Source organism: Sturnus vulgaris, chromosome 7, assembly GCF_052056855.1.
Source record: "Sturnus vulgaris isolate bStuVul1 chromosome 7, bStuVul1.hap1, whole genome shotgun sequence".
Taxonomy (NCBI): Eukaryota; Metazoa; Chordata; class Aves; order Passeriformes; family Sturnidae; genus Sturnus; species Sturnus vulgaris.
The window spans coordinates 8,849,126-8,865,506 of record NC_142249.1 but is presented as its reverse complement, the minus strand read 5'-3'; positions in this window follow the sequence as shown (position 1 = coordinate 8,865,506).

Below are 16,381 nucleotides of genomic sequence, written 5' to 3'. Positions count from 1 at the left end.
CTACTTTCTCATATGGAAAGAGCCTTTTTCAGTTAATTTAAACTCCAGTTCAGCTCTGAATTGGGTCACAGTAAAAACTGCTTACCTTTCCACAGATTTATTTCTATGTCTGTGTGTAGATGATACTTCACACTGCTAAATCTCTTCCTTTTCCCTCTTCACCCATTTTTACTCTTACAACAAGGACAGAAGCAGTAGAGCAAGGAGCATTTGTGCAGGTTACTTGTCACCAGAGCCATCAAACCTGTTTACTGTGATCAGAGTAATTATATCATTATCCGTGTTGCTTCATTAATGATGAATGATGCAAAAGGAGAGAAGAACTGAGCAGAACTCTCAGCCCTGCATTTGAATTTCCATCAGGGAAGCAAACAGTTCCATGGCCAGTAAAACTCCTAAAACCATGTTCCTACAGATTTATGTCCTGTGATTCAACTACCAGTTGCAAATTCTCATTCCTCAGTGATAAGAGAGTATTTCTGTGGGGATGATCTGGTGCCTACATCATTTCCCAGTAATTAATGATAAGACTGATGTAATAAATGACTTTTTTTTTTTAACAATTATGCTTAAGATACAAGCATATGAAGCTTTTATAATGAAATGTAAGAGCTCATAACCAATTCTTTTCCACGGAAAGGTGGAAAATATCTGCACTTTAAGATGAAATTTTTACAGCTATAAAAAGAAAATCAGGTAGTACAGGCCCTCACAGAAAGCTGAATATATATATATATATAATTTCAGCCAAAAAAATTATATCAATCATTCAGACAGCTAAATAGCAATTTTTCATAATTTGAAATACAAAACTGCAAAGCAGACACCAAAATCTGGTGATCTGGTGATGACAGTCTGTAATTTAACTTTGGATCATTTTAGACGTTTTACTGTGTGAGATCAGCACAAAAATATTCTCCAACAGCTACTCAGAAAAAAATGTGTCAGTGGACTTATTCCTAAAAGATGCCTCTGAGAGGAACACTTACTCTTTTGTCACTTACTACAGTTTCTTGTGGATTGTGAGGATGTGACAGGAACTTTTGTTGTTTCATTTCCAATCTGTTGTCACTGTTGGCAGAATGGAACCAATTTTCTACTTAGATCCTCCTGTTGCCTTCCTTAAAAATAACTAGATAATATTTTATATGTATGTAGTAGCAATTCTCTCTTTTGTGTTATTTTATAACAGTATCAACTTGAAAATTCAAATAATACAAATGTGTCAGGGTATGTGTACACATATTTTTATGTATAAAATTGAAACACAATGACATACATCCTCATACGAATATATAGGCCTCAGACAAACAGGCAGAGTTTTCCTCCATAACTAGAACATTGAAATGCAATAAACTCATTTATAATCATCCTCCAAACACGTGAAAAGTTTCCCATAAATGTTGTCATTTGACCTTTTCAGAAAAGGTCACCAAAAGGCCATCGATCTCTCATTGGATTTCGATTACACACACTTTGAACCAAGGATCTTTACATTTACTGCTCTCATTTATCACAGAATGCTGATTACAGGAAACATCCAAATTCTGACATTTCAAAGGTCAGTTTGCAATTTTTAAAGATTCCCCTCCATTATTCATTTTATTGCCTGCTCTGCACCACAAGTAATCCATTAGAAATACAAGTTTACTTCTTGACCTAAACAATTTGTACCAGAAGCTCAGATTTGAGTGGAATTAAAAACCACTAAAATGAAAGAAAAATTTTTATGCTGGTTATTCATCAGAAGGAAACATTTTGCTCAAGATAAACACCTTTACATTTATACAGCTGTAGAGGTGGTTGCTTGGTTCTTTGGAAAGGAGGGGGTTGTTCTTGGTTTTCCTAATCATACTTCAGATAAAAGATGAGACACCAAAACTTGAAAACAACTAGTTTTGGTTTCTGACTTACCACATATAATGTCAGGAGCAGTACAGCTCTCCAAATTCCCCAGGTTCTTCAAGGTCATGCCTAGGCAACGTGGCAGGCATGTCTAATCAGCTCCTACATGCAGTGAAACACATTCTCTTTCTGAATGCTCATAAAATAAATGTCCTCTCAAATACATTTTAGTCCAGGATTGCTTGTCATTATATATAAATAAATATTTTACCCAAAAAATCTAAATTTGGTGTTCTGTTGCAATAATAAAGTGAAATAAATATTCATAGTTCTGAGCACTAACATGATGCTCAGCTTATTACCAAAGGGGAGCACTATCTGTGGGTTATAATTTCTCCATGAGGTACTTGCATCCCTTGCCAATAGCAGTTTGTGTGTCTTGGTAGAAAGGTGGCTTTTTCTGTTCCTTATCAACTGCTGGATATGTGCAAATACCATTAAATACATTTGCAAGGTCACCCCCAGGTCTTCCTTCCCCTGCTCCCTGCTGTCCCACCCTCCCCAGGGTTTTGCCATGCAATTACATAACAATTAATTAAGATCTAATTAATTTTTGATGTTTAACTTTCAAGAGAAGGACTGGTAAGCCCTTGGTCTATATCTGAGCCCTGTTTGTGAAGTGTCCTGTCCAAACCTGAGCTCCACCATTAGCCAGGTATTTATATTACATATATTATATTATATTATATTATATTATATTATATTATATTATATTATATTATATTATATTATATTATATTATATTATATTATATTATATTATATTATATTATATTATATTATATTTATATTTCGTGTCAGCAGGAAAGTTGTGGCATGGGGGCAGAAATCCATTAAACTTCATAAGCAACAACGTGTGAAACCCAACAAACTACCAAACTACCTCAATAATTTTTTTCTTTTTTTTTTTTTTTGGTGCACATTTTCATAGGTTGGGTTGACCTGTGGTGTTGCATCTTTATTTTGAGCACCATACACCGAGGTATATTTTGATATGAGATATGGGATACTGGGGCTTTGCAAAGAAATTATATGCTTATTCCAGAGTAGTTGAATAAATACCAAACAAACATAATTTGACAGCCAGAGTAAATCTTAAATTTTATACCCCTGGCATTGCCACAGGACTGCAATAACACACATGCCCTTTCCCTTTGGATATTTGGTCTGAGCACCTCAAAATGCATAACGTGGGTGTGCTCAGGAGTGGTGCCATGACTCTTTGTGGGGGCACAGTTTCTACACCAGCATTTCATACTGGCTGCCAGAATCAATAATAATGATATAAATATTATTAAATATCTTAATATCTTAATATTAAATATCTATTTATCTATTTATATCTTATTATTAAATATCTAAACATCTTAAACATCTGTTCTAATGCCACACAAGATGACAAGAACTGGAAGTGCCACGACCAAAATGTGTATGAACTATTCCTGCTGAACACACAGGTGTGCCCATACACCATGGAGCATGGGAGAAATCGCCTTCCATTAGTAAATTCCCATGTGTTAAAAATCAAAATTAGACAAAAGGGGGAAAAAAACCACCCGTGCTTTTTATTCCCACGGGCCAGACTTTTCTGACTTGCATTTTCTGGAGAGCTACAGAATGTCAGATGGCTGCTCTTGTTTAAACCAAGAGCTGAATCCCTCAGGTCCTTCAGATTTGAAAAATGAAAGAAAACACTTCTAAATTACTTCCTTCTCCACTGCTTCCATGCCCTGCTCTGATTATGGGTTTTCCTGTTTCTAATTCAAATGAAAGAAGAAAGAGTTCTAAGCCACAGCTGGCAGGATATCATACTCCATTTCATTAGTCTTTTTAATAGAGATTAATAATATTCTCTCCTGCTTTAATGGGATATCACACTTCCTTATGTACCATGAGAGGCACTTTTGATGGACTAAATTCCAACCAGTGCCATATGATCTTTTAAAAAGAGTTTTTAGGAGGTTTTCTATTTCTCTGCTGTGCACAAAAGAAAAAAAGAAATTAAAAAGATTGAAAGAAGCTACATTTTCCACTTACTTTTCCACAGATAACATTTTATTCACAGATTATATTTACAGATAATATTTTCTCAATCCTCATTCAGAAATATTTGGGTATTTTTTAGTGCTTGCAATGTTGCTTACATTGCTGTTAATCTCAACCATATAAAAAAAAATCATGAAAATATTAATGACTTATACCTTCATTACAGTATACATTTGAGTAATGGATTTATTCAGAGCATTACAGCTCTTCATTGTGCACTAAACTGAGTAGTTTGGATTTACCAGCAGCACTCTGATACTCTATGAAAAGCTAACTTTAGAATTGAATGCCTTATTTACCACGTTAAATGTAACTGAGCAAAAGGAACATCTCACATTCTAAGGAGGATTAAAAATGAAAACTATTTGAAAGGACTGTTCAAAACTTACTGCAGCAGCACAGTACATTTCTTTTTATGTTCCTGAACTCATCCCAGTTGATAAAATTCATTAATTTGTGCTGCAGATACATCAACCACCTTGCATTGCATTCTACATGAAAACTACTGTTGGCTGAGAGATTTTTTCTGTCTCTGCACTGTTTTTGAGGTGTTTTCATTAGCACATTTGATAGGTCCTGGCCCTGATCTCTACATCAGGAGGAGTTCTTTGGCACACCTCGCTTCAGAAGATGTATTACAAACCAAAGCAGAACAGACACCTGAGTGTCAGCTCGGGAGGAGAGAAAGGAAACCATGCAGAGCTATGAAAAGGATGAAGTGCTCCAAAATTGCTGTGCTCTCTGAGCTCTCTCATCTCCTCGCTTTGTTTCATTTCACCATTATTACAATTAATTGAGTTAGGATTAATTTTAATGCCATGAGGTACCTCCGAAGTGCACAGCTGTAGGATACAAACAGCTACAGGTGGGGCAAAAATTCCACTTTCCAAGTAGAAACAGCAAAGGTCTCAGCTGGAGGGCACTGCTGGCTTTATCAAGCTCAAGTGTGAGTTCAACTGAATGGTGCAATGCCCAGAACTGGACCTAATTTGTGACAGTCAAAATTACATCTATTTCTTCTACTTCAGAATCAGTAGAAATTCTCTACACTGAACACTGACTATAAGAAAATACCTAAATTCTTATTCAACGGGGTGTCCCCCATTAATCCATAATCAGAACAGAATTTCTGTTGAAATTCTTGGGAAAACTGAATGTTATGCAAGAAACTAAGAACCACTGAGATAATATCCTCAAGGAGGAAAGAGCTAGACCCTCAGGAACAAAATTTATTCTAAAAATCCTTACTGCTCTAATAAAACCCCTGTGTTTTAGCCTATATACAAATGTAGACATTTTAGTAAGGTTCTTTACAATCTGTGATGGGCCAAGTCTCTCAGGAAACCTTTAGTCTGATACAAGAAGATCATTTGGACCAGTTTAATCACAAAGAGGAATTCACCTCTGTGAACCTAGAATGAACTAGGTGCTGTCAAAACTGCTGGAAGTTCATAACCAAATCCCATGTAGTGTAATCCCAGGGTTATTTCATTTTGACCAGAGGTCTGACTCCTTATAACCACTCTAATGATTGCATTCCTTTCACAATGGCATTTATTTTAAATAGCACAACAAGATATGCCTTGTTAGAGAAGAAAAAAGATTCTCACTCCTCTTTACCACAAATGAAGTCCTCATAAGAACTTTCTGATAAGGAACCATATGTATCAAATCCATTCTTCCCAGCCAGAAGTCAGGATACAAATTCTAATTGCATTTAGGCACTGCTTCAGGACATGGCAAGTATTCTTTTTTGGTTTTGTTGTTTTGTTGCTGGGGTTTTTTGGGGTTTGTTTGTTTGGGGGGGGTGTCAATTTGAGGATATAAACTTTTTGGACTGGTTCAATATTTCTTGTGTAACTAAGCATTTTTAGGCAGGTACACCCCACAGCCATCCTCTCCCACTGCTCTGTGCACCATAAAGAACCCACACATGTAACAGGACTTGGCCACCATCACTTTAGCCAAGATATTCACGAGGTTTGTACCAGTGAACTCTCAAAGTCAGCATTAAATAAAGTACTGAAGAGATTGCTGTGGAGGAGAGACTTCACAATGCCAAAAGTGGACAGATGAAAAGACAAAACATGTCTTTCAAACTCAGCTGCTGTGTGATTTAGTCTTTACCCATTGTACACTCTCCTTATGCATTGTTTTTTACAGCTTCTGAGCAGACAGAAAAACTTTGATGGAAAAAAATATATAATCAAACTGAAGCCAAAGATGGCTGATCTTTGAGAGATGAGAAGATTTTACTTCCAGTAGGGAAATTCTAAAATTATCTTTAATGGATCTATTTCAGAATTTAAGTACCTAAGACATTGGGGACATCCATGGACTTCTCAAATACAAAACACTGTAAGTATTGCTTTATTTAGTGATCCCTATGAAAATAGCCCTTCAGTAAAATTTTAAGTTCTTAGACACTATGAGCCCAAGGGTTAATTCAGTGACTATTGCTCACTGGGTGGCCTGATTCCAGCATCCAGAATCCAGGAGAATCACAATTGTTTTGTCACTGAGGCAGGGTTTACGTTTGAAAGGCCAGCAAGTGTTTCGTACCTAATTTCAGAAAACTGCAAAGAGAAAAATCAGGTTGTGCATCAAGACAAGTTTTGTGAGGTTTTTGTCTTTGTTAAGTGAGAGGACAAGAGGAAGGGACTCCAGCACAGAAAATTACATGATCATACAACACCATCATCAGCTCACAGGCTGCAGCAGGACCTGTGCTCCTGTCTGCCCCTTGATACTGGTGTCAGCTTTTAACAAGAGCTAGGAAAGCTGGCTCAGCAGCAGATTAATCTCACAAATTCTCATTGTAAAGGAATAGCAGCAGGCCTGAAATCAGAGTTAAATTTCCTGCGTGTTTTTGGGGGGTTTTTTTGTATAGTTTATTTCTGGCTGGACAGTATGGTATTTCTCAAGGTTCAGTCTGGTTGCTCCCTTCACTGAAAACTGAATTTTAAATCCAGATACCCCACAAACAAAGCACACTCTGCACTCTGCCCACGCTGCCATCTCACCTACACAGTGTCTCTATATCCTTTGGCTCTCAATTCTGCTAAAGTTGGTCCAAAGCATCCCTGTCTTAGAGCCCCTGGCAGCAGGAAGAAGGTGCCTGAGCTCAGCAGGGCAGCTCTCAGGAGCTGGAATGGATGCTGCAGCCAGGGATGAGCACAGCAGCATCTCCTGTTTGGGCAGCTCTTGGCCCTTCCAAGGGAGCCCAGGGGCTGCAGCACCACCCCTGTTCCATTTCCACTGGAAAAGAACAAGATTCACGCCCTGCCACTTGCTGCCCTCACAGCCTTTGTCTGAAAATTCAGGGCTCAAGTATCTCATTTGCCAGGAAATTGGTAGAAGAGCAGCAAACTTTTCAGCTTTTCCCGTATTTCTCGTATCCTCAAGTTTGATTCTCATCAGTTTTGAAGGGCTGGGGTTTTTTTAAGGCTACAAAAGAGGAGAAATGGAAAGGAAGGAAATAAAGATATCACAGCACCTTGCACGTGAATGGATTACAGCAGCCACGAGCACAAAGGCTGCCCTGGTAGACAGTGTGGGGGGAAAATGAACCACACTATTTCTCCCTTGTCTAAAAATTTCCTCCCTAGCCAGCATCTTTAGGAATAGTGTCTTCACCAAAATAAAAGCCATTCTGTTATCAAGGAATCTCACTCTAAAACCATAGTTGACATTGAATGCTTAGCCTTTACAGGCTGCCAAACCAAGATAGCAATGCAGTCCATTAGCTTTCTGAATCAGCAGCAGAATAATGAACAAGGTATAATTAGCTGACATTCAAAATCAATAGCTGCTATATGTTTGAGCAATTTATGCTATACTAATTGAAGAAAAAATAACTAAAATTTACTCAGATTTATACTCTGAATAAACCAAACTGCTGAAGAGCAGTGGAGTGTGAGCTTTTCATGGACCAAGACCAGACATGCAAATTTTAACCAAAATAATTGAGAGGCATTCATTCATTCAGAAGCATTATTTAGAATGGAAACAAGGACAAGGCTGTAGAGCATTGGCGCTGATGGGATCAAATTGGACCAGGGCACACTTCAGCATTAGCCAAAATTAAAACCTCCATGGGATGGTCAGAGGAGCCAATGGACTCACTTAAAATTGCATTTTAATTACATTGCAGGGATTGTTGCTGACTGGCATGAAGTGTTTACTCCTGTGCATTGCCAGGGTGAAAGAGAAAAAAGCTGGCAATAATTCTGTTTCCTCATTTTATCCAAAAGACCCATCAGAGTCTCTAAGACCCCAAGTTTCCATTTTACAGGAGCTGATGTAAAAATTCTAAACCAGCTTACTTGGAATCCACACAACTGACTGCACCTGCCTTCACCTTTCCTTACTCATTCCTCTTGCTTGTTTGTCTCTTTCTGTAGATATTTTTGATTCTTTCTTCACTAGCTCTCAGAATAGTCAAGATTGCATGCCAGCCTCAAATATTTACTTTCAAAATAACCTTGAGGAGGGAAAAAAAATACCAATGACATTTTGTGGACAAAGAGACTTTTAAAACTTTTCACAATAGTTTGCATTGAGCTTGCTGAATACACTCTCTCTCATGTGATTGTCTCATTATTTCCCATCAGTTCCATCAGTGAAAATAATTTCCAATATTTCTCAGAAAAAAAATACAATGTCAGTAGGGCACAGTCAAACACAATGGCTGTGAGTAGCTCAATAGACTGAATTACTCTTGCACAATTCTCCTTGCCCTGCAAAGAGACATTTTGCAGCATAAATTAGGTTCAGCAAGCATTTCGTTTAAAGTCAAGAGCTGGAAGAATAATGAATTTCTTTGAAGTCTGATGACAGCCTAGGCAATAGCACAAGTAGAAAGAGAAACAATCTGGAAAACTCATTTGCATAAGAAATTGTACCAGCTGACCTTTTATTAGATCTGATCTTGTGAAAGATACCACTGTATAAATTCATCATTCTCACAAGCAATTCCTCATTTAATAAGGGCTATTTGCTCCAAATTATGGCACTGGGCTCAGTAACTCCCTAGTAAGGGTCAGTGAGAACAGAAATTATGAATGTAATGGACAAGAGCAGAGTACTCGGGTCCAGTGAATTTCACACCTCATCTGTATTTAGTGTTAATTTGCAAGAGGAAATATCTGAACACCGACAGATTTGCCAAAATCTCTCTGTGTACCTTCAGTAGCTTTTGGTTTTTTATTTTGCACAAAGCTACCCAAAACATTAGTGAGTTGAAGATGTATAGATGTATGGTCACATATTTCTGGTTCTTACAGGTGCCACAGGGCTTTCAAACAATGATTTTTATTAGGGGCATTGGTGTACGGCTTTCCAAGACAATTTCAGTAGGGGAGATGCCAGAGGTGGTAACAAATGTGAATGTGGAAGGTTTGCATCAACACTCTTCAGCATTTGGAAGGAACAGCACAGAGATAGAGGGAAAAACAAAGGTGAGTAAAGTGAGCAGCAAATTTAGGGAAAATAATAAGAGAGAAAGCATGGGAGTGACAAAGAATAATTTGACTCAATGATACAAAAGAGATGTCTTGAAGTTACTGGGGAACAAAAGCACCTGGTAAGAGTGGAACAGAAACACTTTATTTCCAAAGTTGTCAAAATATAGCTTTTTGCAGCAATCTCTTCGTGGGTTTTCAGCATGTTGAGTTGCAATATGAGCAGATATTTCTTTTGAGATTTCATTGCAGCTTTCAGCAGCCTTAAAATGAAATTATTTTTTCTTCACAATAGCATCGTTCTGTGACCATGCCAACAACCTCAGCTGAAAACAGTTTTCCAGACACTGCCAAATCCAAAATGCCATTGTCAATAAAGGATGAAACCAGCTACCACTGATTTGTTTCTCCAAGAAACATCAAAGGACTTCTTAATAAATGTGCCAACTCTTGAGAAAAATAAATTTCCATTATTAAAAACAACTGCATGTTGTATACTTATCTTTTTCCCAATCAGTTTATATTATCTTGACAATGAATCATACTCATTAATGAGTATGTCTGAAACAAAAACAAAAAAATTTAACCTTTAAACATGTGTTTATAATTTAGCACATACAGACAGATAAATAGAAAAAATATTTCCTCTTGTTTTTAGTTTTCAGATTACAGAGCATTTGGTAACAGAAAACATTATTAGTGCTGAGGACCTTCTTGCTTTGCAGCTTGAGGGATGTTTCCATCCTCTTTCTTTCTGGGAGACTGTGTGTAAAACCTTTTTTCCCTTGGGCTTTTTTTTTTGAAGAGAGAGAGAAAGTGATGAAAGTTTTGTTACACCAGGAATAGAGGCACTTTTCTATCATGCTTCCAGCAGGGAATAATCATAAGATGAATCCTAATTTCATGTGGGTGCAGTATTTATTTCTTATGTACTATTCAATCCCCTTTCTAAACATCATGATGATATTTGCCATTAATCTCCAGCTGAACTGTATAAACTACATCCTATCACTAATGATCTTCCACCCCTTGATTTTCTACATACAATAAAGCAGTTTGTTTTGACTTTATTAAAAGCACCTGCAGATCCAGATATTATTTTAATAAGTTTAATAATGATTTGATATTTATTAAGAATAAAAAATTATAAGAGTATTTCTATATCGTTTATATTCACACTTTTCCAGCATTCAAATGAAATTAGGAGATGAGTTACCCTGCAAACTCATCCAGACCAGTTTACAACTTCAACAGTAGCCAATTATTTGCCACAACCAACTTAGTTTTGAGACTAAACAGATGAGAAATAAAGTAATTAAATAATACAAGTGGTCAGAAATGTTCCATCCCCTAAAGCTGAGGTTCTGGGAAAACATCACAGAAAAAACTATTTCTACACAAAAGTGAACACTCACCTGAAAGCCCAAAACTGCCAGAATAGTTTGTTTTCTTGAACAGCTATCACAAATGATTTTTAGGATTCCTAGGAAAACTTAGGGAAGTTTGGGTCACTATTCAGATCTGCCTTCCAATAAAAGAGCTGATAAACTGGCAACCTGGATACATACTCACACATCTGTATATGTGTGCATTTATGTACATCTTACAGCTTCTTCAACCACAAGGCAGAGGATCCTAAAATCATTTGGAGCAGCACTGTCCTTCCAGCCAGTGGAACCAGCCATAAAATCACTCTTTGACTAGAGTTTCCATTAATAAAACTGCCCCTGTAGCAGATGCCAGCACGAACAGGGTGCTCAGAGCTGTTAATAAATACACTGAATTAGAAAGTGTCTCTATAGGAACAATGCATCTGAGCTAGACAGATTAGAGGATTAAGTTCCCCACTGCAGCAGTTCATATTATGGTGGCACAGAAATGTCAAGGATAACAGAAGTTACTACTGAAGCATTTGAAAAACTGAATATAAAAGCCATGACTTTAAAGCAAAAGAAAAAAAAAAATAGATTCACAAATCAAATTAAGCAAGACACTGAAGAAGTAAATTAATGCTGAGTAGAAAATATTCAACTGTATTGATAAAACTCATTAAAAGGTCAGGTCTCAAATCATTCTGTGTGGCCCACCAAAACACAGGGATCCATTTCCTAACCTGCTGAAAGAGGCATTTAGGATAAATTTAATCAATTTACTTCTTAGCAATTCAAAGTTTTCTGGAAGTATGCTTTTATCTAGTAAAAGCTGCAGAATGTGTCTGTGTGAGAAATCCAGTTTGCATCTTGCTTTCAAAGGATTTGAGGTGGTGTGGGGGGCGTTCCTCAGAGAGATCTTCATGTAAAACAAACTAAATTGTCCAAACACAGAAACATCCTGTTCTAAAACCTTATCTCAATTCCTAAAATTACTTTCCTGTTTGTTTCCATTGTCTTTACTGTAAAACTAGTATTTGTTCTGTCTTGCAATTATTTTTTAGTAATAACTAACTATAAAATAAATTGCACATTAAATAACCACATTGGAAGTAAAGAAGTCTCCTGTTTGTCCACCTATGTAATGGAAAGAAAATCCTACGTGGATTAATCTTTATACATTAATGGTTGTTAGTGGAAACAGAGATGACATGGACTCCTCAAGGATCCTCAACAAACTGTGTTTTATTGTTCAGAACTTCTTCTTATAGAGCATCCAAAAGTCCTGGGGATACACACATGATTGGTCCCAACATCACCCATTTCCATGGCCAAGGACACATCTGCATTTAGGGCTCACTGAATTTCAGGCTGGTGTTGGAGTTTGTAAAACAGAAACCTCTCTGCAGGGATTAAATTAAAACCTCTAAAGAAATTAAAGTATATTAAAGCCACACAGACCTGAAGTAGGAGCTTAAGCTTTAGTTTCAAGTGGGAATATTATTAAGTCACTTCTTCATAAATATGAAGAAGTATAAGTTTTAAGTAAGGATATGCTTTAAGTGCCTTGAAAGAGTAAAAAGCCCTAGAATTTAATGTAAAATTTAGGCCTTGGTAAAAAATCAGAAACTTAGCCCAAGACATAACAAAAACATAGCAAGAATATTGCTTACATTTTTAAGACAGAACAGATAGAACCATTTGTGTGAACAGAGTTCTATGTGCAGGTTATGTGTATGAACTTACATTGTTTTTATACTATAGAACTAAAATTCTAATAGGCTTAGAAAAAAAGGTTAAAGGTTCCTGGTTTTAGTCCATTGAGTAATTTGTAAATAATGCATTGAGCTGAGAATCTATCCCTCCTTTCTTCCTTCGCCACCATCATCACCACCCAGAAGAAGAAAGGAGCTCCTGCAGCTGCTGCCTCTGCTCAAAACTTTACACCAAGAAATTACTTCCACTCAGGACTTTCCACTAAGGAGCTGCTTCTACTCAGGACTTTACACCAAGGAGTTACTTCTACTCAGGACTTTATTCCAAATAGCTCTCGCACAGACTTGAACATTTCAGACTCTTCACCTTTAAGACTGATGTGCTTCTACAAAAATCAACCTTACAGCAACCAACAACTGCTCTTGCCTCTCTAGAAACCTAAACCCATGAATAACAGCCCAACAGCCCAACCTCAACAGGCTGGGACCCTTTGGGTGTGTTGAAATCCACTTTTACCATCACTCACCCAGGGACCCGTCCACCTCTGGGCTGGTTGAGTTTGGGGCTGCAGCTTCAGACTGGTTCCAATGTGATAATTCTTCTCGTTGGTTATTTCAGAAGCACTGGTGACCTTCAGGACAGTAAAGACACTCGATGTCAAAGCCAGAGGAAAGGTAAGCTCGCTGCTGATGTGGAAAAGTGGATGAAAAATTGCAGGAAATGGAGCCAGCTCCCTCTGAATCGGTCCCCTTGCACTCGAGAATGTTTTTCTGTCAGGTAGAAGGATGAACTTTAGTCCACAATAAATCATGAGGTGCCTGCTACCTTCTTGAGGGTCAAGTATTTCTGTCTGTAAGGGCAAGCTGGAAAGAAGTTTTAATTTTAAATGCATCCCTGTAGCCTCTCATCTGCACCACCAGCACGGGCTCAGTGTTTGAATTGACAACCAAAGCTATCAGCACCGTCTCTCAGGAACCCCTTCAAAATTCAGAGCCCAGCTCAAAAACTGAGGTTTTGCCACCAATATTTTACATTAACTTGGGAAATTCCATCCTTCAAGAAAATAAAATATAAACATAGCCTTTATAATCGTCTGCAGTAAGTCAAATTATAAAAATACCTCCTTGCCATCCTTTTCACATATAAAAATAAACTGCTATTTCCAGTTCTCCTTTGGCACAGGCAGTGCCTGAAAGCCACTGTAAAGCTGTAATCCTGCCAGACCTCTGAACTGTGCCCTGCTCTGTCTTGGTGAGTCAGCACCTGCTGTTAAAGGGGAAAAATTACACCAGAGCTTGCTTTCTTCAAAGTCTGAAAAGAAGATGGAGGGAGGAGGTAGCTGTGAATTTTGGGTTCATGTCTGGTGGTTTTTATAATTTTTTGTATGTTTAATTGGTTTAGTTTTGTTTGCTTGCTTTGCAGGGTTGTTTCTGGGGTTTGTTTCCACATAATACAAAAATTAATTCCTTGAACTGATGGTTCTAGGCTCCCTGGCCTTTTTGTTTATTTATCTTTGATTAAAGATTATGTGCAGCATCAGATAAGAAAGGGGAGAAGGGAACTGAGAAATGAAACTTTTCCAAGAAAATCCAATAAACAGGCATTTAGAATGCAGATATTTCTGAGCCACCCTGTTGAGCACCATTAAATTCACCTTTATGCTGCAAATCCACCATACCAAACAAGCAGAGATGTGCCAACAAACTGAACCACAAAGGAGTTCCTGTCATACCCAAGCCTGAAAATCTGGCTTAAGGACTGCTGTTTATATTTTAAATCTTTGGAAGGCATAAACCAAACTTACTTGATGCTTTATATGCAAATGTGCTATCAAATACTGGTGCCTTTTAGACTACAAAGCACTTATTTTCCATGTGGTGTTTTCCACATAATCTAGCCTCAAATAAAGACATCAGTAATTTTGACTTGATTACACTATAATTATTTAAATATCTTTAATTTCATACACTGGACTAATTATTGTATCTGTTGTTATCATTAAAAGAGATTGTTACAGATAATGTATCTCATCTATTCCCCCTAATTGAAAAATGCAATTCTTGAACAATAACAGTTGTGAGAACAACAGCAATTCTGTTTAAAGGCTACCCTGGCAGTACAGCTGGAATTATTGCAAACAAACTACAGTGAGGCACCACAATTAACAGCAGAGCTGAGGGACAAGCTGCTGACATTCAACTTGGTCCTTTTGCCAAAATTTCTTTTTCTTCACACTGATCCAATAGACAATATTGGGAATTTGCCAGGGAGCTCCCAATGTTTATTATTTATAGAAGTCTGTAATATCCAGGTTGGATATCCATGGAAAGTGAAGAGGGGTAGAACAATTCACCAGAAAAAAGTGCCTTTGGACAGATGATGGCAGGAGTTGTTTGTTCACAGATCTCCCCCAAAATTGCAAAAAGAACCAAGAGGGAAAATGTCAGACAAAAAAAGCATCTGTGGAAAATATGAGGGAATTGTGAGAAATGTTTAAAAATGGAGACTGAGACAATAAAACTGCACTAAAGGAGAGAAGGAAATAAGAGAAGGAGAATGTTAACTGTGAGAAAAAGAACCACTGAAGAGAGGAAAACCAAACAATAGTCAGACATAAAAGTACAGATGCATGAATTTCAGATTTGCCAAACACCAACACAGTTCTGAGGAAGAAGTTCAGGTGCTAAGCACCAAAATAAAAGAGGATGGAAATACCAGATGAAATGATGAACACTATGAATATAGAGTGGCATTAAGGCTGAAAGCTCTTCAGGGGGAAGATTGTCTTTTTATTGTGTGCTTTAGCAGAAGTCAGGAGGATTTTTAGCATAACTCTTTTCTCCAAGTGCTACTTCAGTACAAATAATTAATAACAGTAACAGTCAAAATAATTTATAAGACTAATGACTTTACAAATGATCTTGTGCAGTTCTCAAGGGTAAGTGCTCCTTTCCCTCAACTCACTCCCCAAAATTCACCAGTGAATGTAGCTGCTTCCCCTGACAGTTCATCTTATCTCTCTCTTTTCCTTATTTCAGCTTGAATTATGGCCCAATTAATATACTTTCCACCTTATAAGTGGAGCCACAGTCAGCTCTGTGCTGAAGCTACTGCATGTTGCATTGAATTTGTAATGAATACCCTTCTGGCTGGCTCTCAGCACTGCTTTTTCAAAGCAAAGAATTTTGGATAGGCAAATAACAAATGCTGGATTTGTCAGATCTCTGGAACACTGGCATTCTACCATGGATATTGCAGTGTCTGATTACCCCACTACAGTGCTAATATCTCTTTTTAAATGTATGCTCTCAAGAAAATGAGTTTCCCTATGATCACATTTGATCATTAACTTACACTTACAAGTATGGACCAGCTCCAGCACAGTCTACTCTCTCTCCCTTCACGCTGGTGTTCTTCTTTTTCAGCACACACATTGGGCTGATTTTTTAGCAGGGAAAACAGCAGAGAGTGAGCCCAGAGCGTGTTTTCTGGTGTGGCTGCAGACTCGAGCCATGGGGATGCATTCAGCAGGCAGCACTGACACAACCAGAGGACACAGCCACAGGCTGAGCCAAGGGAGATGTAGGTTGGATATAAGGGAAATGATTTTCAGTGAAAGAATAATAAAGTATTGGAATGGTCTGCTCGGGGAGGTGGTGGAGTCACCATCCCTGGATGTGGCACTCAGTGCCATGGCTTGGTTGAGGTGTTAGGGCTTGGGTTGGATTCCATGATCTTGGAGGTCTCTTCCAACCTGGTTGTCCTGTGAATCCACTCCAGCCTGGAAGGATGGATCCATGGCTTCCAGCACATGCCAACAGTCCCATCCCCACCAGACCCCCCAGTGTCTCCAGCAGTGCCAAGGTGCACCCAGGAGCACCCA